Below are 6,740 nucleotides of genomic sequence, written 5' to 3' on the forward strand. Positions count from 1 at the left end.
TGGAAAGAGAGGGTAGATATATAGAAGGCAGACACAGAGCAAAAGTGATGGGAGTTACAGGGTATAGAATACTCGATTTTCTCTTTCTGAGAGAGAAATATACAGATAAGTATATTGAGACAGACATATACACGTGTCACTCTACCTGGTGACATGAGCTAGTCAGCTAGAAAGCTTATGATATAATATATATACATTGCTCTCTTCACAGCTTATTTACTTATTTATTAGTCGTTATAATTAATATAAAAGCAAAATATAATGTAAGTAACATAAATAAAGCACACGAAGCTACTGGGGTCTTGTCTATTCAGAGCTATATTCACGTCAGTCAATATTTGCCCCAGGAAATATGCTACAATTTGCCACACTCGTTTGTTTTTGCGCGCGCTTAAAAGTATGCAGCATTTTATTACTCTAATGCATTGCAATGCAGCTGCAGCGTTGTTTATATAAAAACCCAAAAAGTAGGCAGTGAGTTTTGAGTTTTTAAATGACAATAATTTTTATTGAAGCCATATTAGATAACCCCCAGTAACCCCTTTGTGAGCTTATTGTCTAATTATTCTGCCCAATTTACAAGTATTTACAAGAATATATAAAAATAAAATAAAAACAAGTAAGAACGTTGCAGTCGGGCGTTACCGACTCATTCACATCCTATCAACAATTTAGTAGTTAAGTTTCGCTCTAATACTGTAGAAAATACAGTTTGTTCCGATTTGCCACGACCTAGTGGGCCTAGTGGGCGTTCTTAGAACGAGATACCCTAACTTTTTTTTTTTTTTTTTTTTTTTTTTTTGTATATTTATTTTAAGCGCTGAATCTGTACAATGCATGTTTAGTACCTTAACAACACAATTCGAATTTTTATATAACACCTAACCTTCTGATGTATTCAGGAGGACTTACAAATATATATTTACAAGTATCCCTAAACGACTTATCTCATATTTTTGGCAAAACCCAAGCGTTTTAATCGCCTTAGTGGTCTCGCAGGAAGCAATCTTCTCGCTAGTCTCCGGTGTCTAGCCAGTCTGTCACTATATCGACTAGTGTGTCTCCCAATCTGTTCCTCCACAGTAAACAGTTTCAGATCTCGATGTAGAGTTGAGCCGCGCACATACCATGGGCAGTTTGTAATTTGCCGCAATACACGATTTTGCAGGACCTGTATGCGTTTATAGTTTGATTTTGCGCATATTCCCCAAATCTGCACACCGTAGAGCCAAATTGGGGCTACACAGTGGACATAAACCGCTCTCTTAGCTCTGAGTGACATGGTGCTGCGTCTGTTGAGCAGCCACCGCAGTTGTTGCATGCGTTGCCCACATCTCCTAGCCACTGCCTTAAGATGAGGACCAAATGTTAGACGCTTGTCAAGGGTGATGCCAAGGTACTTTGCCTGCGAAGGTTGATCAAGTGTTTCGCCATCTAAACGTATACCCTAACTACAAACTTTGAATGGTTACGCTCCAAATGTGAAAATTACAGGGTATTTTTCGATATGCCAAGCCCCTAAAGAGGCGTAGAAATTATTTTTGGGTCATCGATAGAGGAGGTTACTAGTAACTTAACTATCTAAATTTGCAGTTTTCCACGCCGCCTGTGGGTGGACATATATCCGACAAAACTTTTTGGTCTTGGGTGATCAGCCCGAGTATATATACAAATCATCTGGAATCAATAGTGTCCAAAATATAGCAGAATTTAAAAAATCACTATATCTTCAGGTCCCATTTGCCATGCCCCTAATTTGCGTAGACTTATAATTTTATCTTTAGACTTTATAGAATCATAACATTAGCTGACGTGCAAAATTTCAGCGCTCTAGCTATAAAACTCTTGGAGATACAGTTTTATCCGATTTGCCACGCCCCCACGCGGAGATACATCCGCCATAATTTGTGATCTTGGGTGGTCGACGGTGACCTACATACCAAATTTCACCTTTCTAGCTCTTCAACTAACATGATTTCTGACATATCGGAAAATGCATTTTCCGATTTGCCACGCCCCTAGTGGGCGGATCGGGAAAATTTTAACTTTATAAATCGGAGACACGAGTATGTGTTCCACATTTCAAGTCTCTAGCTTCAATAGCGCCGAAATAGATTGCGTTCATACGGACAGACGGAAAGACGGACGGACGGACAGACGGACGGACAGCAAGACGGACATTGCACAAAACCAATATACTGATTCACTTTCGTGAAGGAGTATAATAAAAGGAGATCGTAGAATCGAGTCCCTTAGTTGCCTTCGGTTCAGCCTCCTAAGTTCGGTTTCTAGTGAGCATGTTTGCCAGCCGGTTTCTGTGCCGCTCCAATCTGTCATTGTACCGACTCGAGTGCTGGTTAAATTCGTTAAAGAGCATGGCAAATATCAGGTCTCGATGTAATGTGGTGTTTCTAATATACCATTCGCAGCCAGTAGCCAATCTCATGATTTTATTCTGAGAGACCTGAATTCTACGAATTTCTATCTATATTCTACGAATAATAGGATATACGGGGTACACAATAAACCCCTTCTTGATCTTAGTATCAAAATTCTACGCATTTGGTCGCACCGGCTAACTTAGTTTAGTTAGCTGTAACAATTAACAGGCCATAAGAGTGTATTATGTAGTCTAAGAATGTTGTTGCTTTATTCCTGAGTAAATATATATATTTTTTAAAATTGCATACATATCAATTGTATAAATATTTTAGGGTTAATCTATCCATACGAATTTACGTTTTACAAATAAGTTTACAGTCTAACTGTGAGTAGACTAGTACAGTAGAGTACTCTCGACTGCAGAATACTCTGTACGAAGCGTAATGGAAATCGTTGTACAGGTATTAAATATCAGCAACTCAAATTACTGTTAAGCTCGTAAAGTTAATTGTTTGGAAATCCAGCTAAATTCAAATGGGTTGCTTAATCAGTTGAAGCTCAAGATGGATCAGACTTTGCTTAAGCTTCTATACGCTTTAGAATTTAAGGCAGATTGTTGGCAACAGCAGCCAGAATAGTATCTAGGTCAATGTGAAATTCGAAATAGTATAAGACAAACTAAAAATGTGTCGAAATTTCAACTTGAGCAGGCATTTGCACTCGAATGGGCAAGAGTAGAGCAGCCGTCTCGCCTAATGAGGAGAGCTCGAAGAACTTCGAAGCGAACGGAACGAAAATGTGCTCAGCAAGAGTTAAAAATATTGATGGGCCATTGGGTGTTCGATAATAATGCGTTGATGTCATTAATAATAAAAATTATGGGGCGTTTACAAGAGGTTGTCATGACAGTCGCCTGACATTTATGCAATTTTATGTGCGCTGCCATACAAAAAGGCGGACAGCACGAAGATGACGACGACGTCGGAGCGACGGGACGGCTGTCGTCTAACCCACCCCACCTGGGCCGGGTCATGACAAGTCTATCAATTTTTCACACACTTATGACACGACGACGACGACGACGAAAGGCTGCAAAAGGAGCAGCCTTTTTCTCTATTTTTGGGCAAGGACGAGCGATTAAAATGCAACGCATTTCGCTACCTTTCGTTCTGTCACAACTTGCCCGAAGGGGGTAATGAGACCGACAAGAGAGAAAGAGAGAGAGAGAGGGAGAGAGAGGAGTAGGGTCTGCTGCAGCCCAAATGGCAATCGAAGATTGAGCCATGCAAAATATTTGTTGGCTTCGTTGCACAATTTTCGCGCATATCGAATCGGGTAATTTTCACAATTCACGAACTTTAAATGTCCTCATGAAGCGCGAACATCTTAAATTACACAATTCATGAGCGATCTGACAGATTGAGCACTCGGCGAGAGAGAGTGTGAGGTCGAGGGGGGTCTACGTCTAAAGGGCAAACCCTTGAGCATATCATAGAGTTTGGTGCTCACTTTTTGCCGGTTTATGCATTATCAGACATTGGTTATCTATGGACAAAGAAACCTTAAGAAGGTACTCAAGCCTAAGAGGACAAATGACTTGAGAAGCTTCGAGGTGCAAGCGAAACTTTGAAGAAGTTTTTCAACTCAAGAGATAAAGTTTGAATCGTGTTTGCATAGCGAAAATGCAATAAGAAAGAGAGAGAGAGAGAGAGAGAGAGAGAGAGAAAAGACTCGTTAAAGAGTTTCTTGAAGAAATGATAAAAAAGATCATTTCAAAATAAACATGAATCTTAGAGCAACAAATCTGTGAGTTTAATCAATAGATAAATTTTTAGGAGCTCCCTAAACTTCAGATCTATAAAATAGAGAAAAGCGAAGTTTAAGCAGATGAAGCAGGGAAAGTATATAAAAGACACTATTTACTTAAAGAAAAGATATCTACCTAAGCACATGTACTCAAAAGGCTTGAAGAACAGGTATGTACATATATCAGTCAAAATTTCTCGAAAGGTATGAAATGAAGGAGAAGCTTTAATGAGTTAAGTAAGTTTAAGAGGAATTATAAACTTTGAAGAGCTTTTTAATTCATAGACTTTATTGAGTTATATAAAAAGCTAATGCAAGACATATTGGAATAAGCGAGAAAGTTTTGCGATAAGATTTAGCTTTACTAATCTTAATCTTAAGAAGCATATACATATATGCAATTCCCTAGAAATAATTGTTATAAAGCAAAGAAATGAGGGAAAAGCTTGGCAAAGCTATTGAAAATTACGAGTTATTAATAAGAGAGAATCCTCACAAAATTAGCATGACAGGGAAATTTGAAAGAGTTATTCATATTAAGACTAACTAAAAAAGAGGGAGAAACTTTAAAGAGTTGAGCATAAGATTAACTAGAAATCAGAGAAACATTAAACATGAAGAATCAGGTAAAGCTGAAAGGGTTACGTTAGCAGAAGTTCATATGAAAATAGAAAATGAAAATAAGAGAGAATCTTGAATGGTTCATTTATATTTGATATGAGCCTACTAGCTGGCCGCCTGTCCACCTTATACAAGCTTAAGGAACGCAAGTTCCAAGTATATATTCGAGTTGATAGCTGTAGGAACCGTTGGCCAGCTACTTGATGATATGGCTGGGAAACAGGGACAGCCAATTCTGAGTCACTTTAGTTTTCAGTAAGTATTACAAAGATAATTCAATTATAATGAGTACTGAAGCATTTGCATGTTGGAGTGATTTTTGTTCCGGTTTGTTTGTTTTTCCTGTTAGGAGCTGATCGAGATCTAGACAGTTTTTGATGATATATGTATGCATATAAGCATGTTCGGGGCATTATCATATGACAGTTACATGTCCGTTCGATGTCATCTCGACAAAAAATAAGAGAAAACTGTCGCAATAACAAGTACGGGACAGAACCAGATCGGAATGTCAATGGGAATGGGAATGGGAATGGAAATGAGTGTAGTTGGTTTTTTTGGTGTGGCCTGGCATGGGATGGCACGAGATGACTGGGTAGGGGTGGGGGTTAGACAACATATGTTGATAAGGCTGAGATTTGAACATGACATTCGTCAGATGGGACCCGTGCCTCACCAAATTTCTTGATCTCTTCATTTTTATGCTCTTATTTCTGCTGCTGTTGTTGTTGTAGTTGTTGTCTTTTTGATTTTTGGGTTTTCTTAACTTAAAACAGAGCAGCAGCCTGGACATGGACACATGTCAATCAAATGAAATTAACACATCGTCATCGCCATTGCCATTGCCTTTGCCATCCACATAGAGCAAACTCTCCCTCTACCTCTCAATGTATGGGAAAAAGTGCGATTAGCTTGGGGCGTTTTGGTGGTGGTTAAAAACGCTCTGCCGCATTAGCTGCTAATGTTTTTTTTTCTCTCACTCGATTTTCGAAATTTGCAATTTTTTTTTTTTGGTATTTTCGATTTTCTATTTTTTCACGTGCGCGATTATTGCGGTTGATTGCATTTGATTTTGCATGGGGCCAGGGCAACGGCTAATGGGATTAGCTAATATCATTAATCAGCAGAGAGTAGATGATTCTACATACATGTATATATATATATATGTGTGTGTGTGTGTGTGTGTGTGCGTGTGACATGCTGCAAATGAAGGTGACAGGCATGTGGCATGTTGCTCCTGCTCCTGCTGCTGCTGCTGCTGTTGCACCCACATCGAACCCTTGACACGCGTTGCATATCGCTCGCCATGTAATTACGTAATTATATATGTGTATGTGTATACAGTCGATCTCGTTCTGTGTCGTCTCTCTGGCCTGCTATCTGTGTAGTCGTATGTCCGTCCGTCCGCCCGTCCGTCCACTCGTCTGTCGCATCGTCGTCGCATATCGCACTAATTGCATTAAATTGTTCTACACGGCGATCTGCTACTATTATCCTGTCCAGCTGACGCTACTCCCCCTCCCTTACTCTCTCTCTCTCTCTCTCTCTCTCCCTCACTCGCTCTCTCTCTCTCCGTCTCTGTACCACCCCTGCCCTGCCTATCTCAATTGATTGTCCTGCTGTTGTCCAGCTCTCCGGTTTATTGATATTGCGACAGTTTATGGTTAAGTTCTTCTTCTTCTTCATTCCATATTCTGTGAGCGATTGGTAAACATTTTAATTGCTGCCCCCTACCACCCCGTCCACCTACTACAGCCCGGCCTGTTCGTAATTTCTTAATTTCACATTGATGCACGTGCCGCGATCGATTACGTTCCCATTTCGAATAGACTCGTTCTATTATTTTTTAAGCGATATCGTCTAATTAGTTGCACTACACTAGTCCACGGCTGCTCTGCCCCTGCCTAGGGGGTAGTTAATTGTCCCGTCCT

The sequence above is a fragment of the Drosophila arizonae genome, chromosome X (genome assembly GCF_054131065.1).
Source record: "Drosophila arizonae isolate 15081-1271.41 chromosome X, UAZ_ARI_1.0, whole genome shotgun sequence".
Classification (NCBI taxonomy): Eukaryota; Metazoa; Arthropoda; class Insecta; order Diptera; family Drosophilidae; genus Drosophila; species Drosophila arizonae.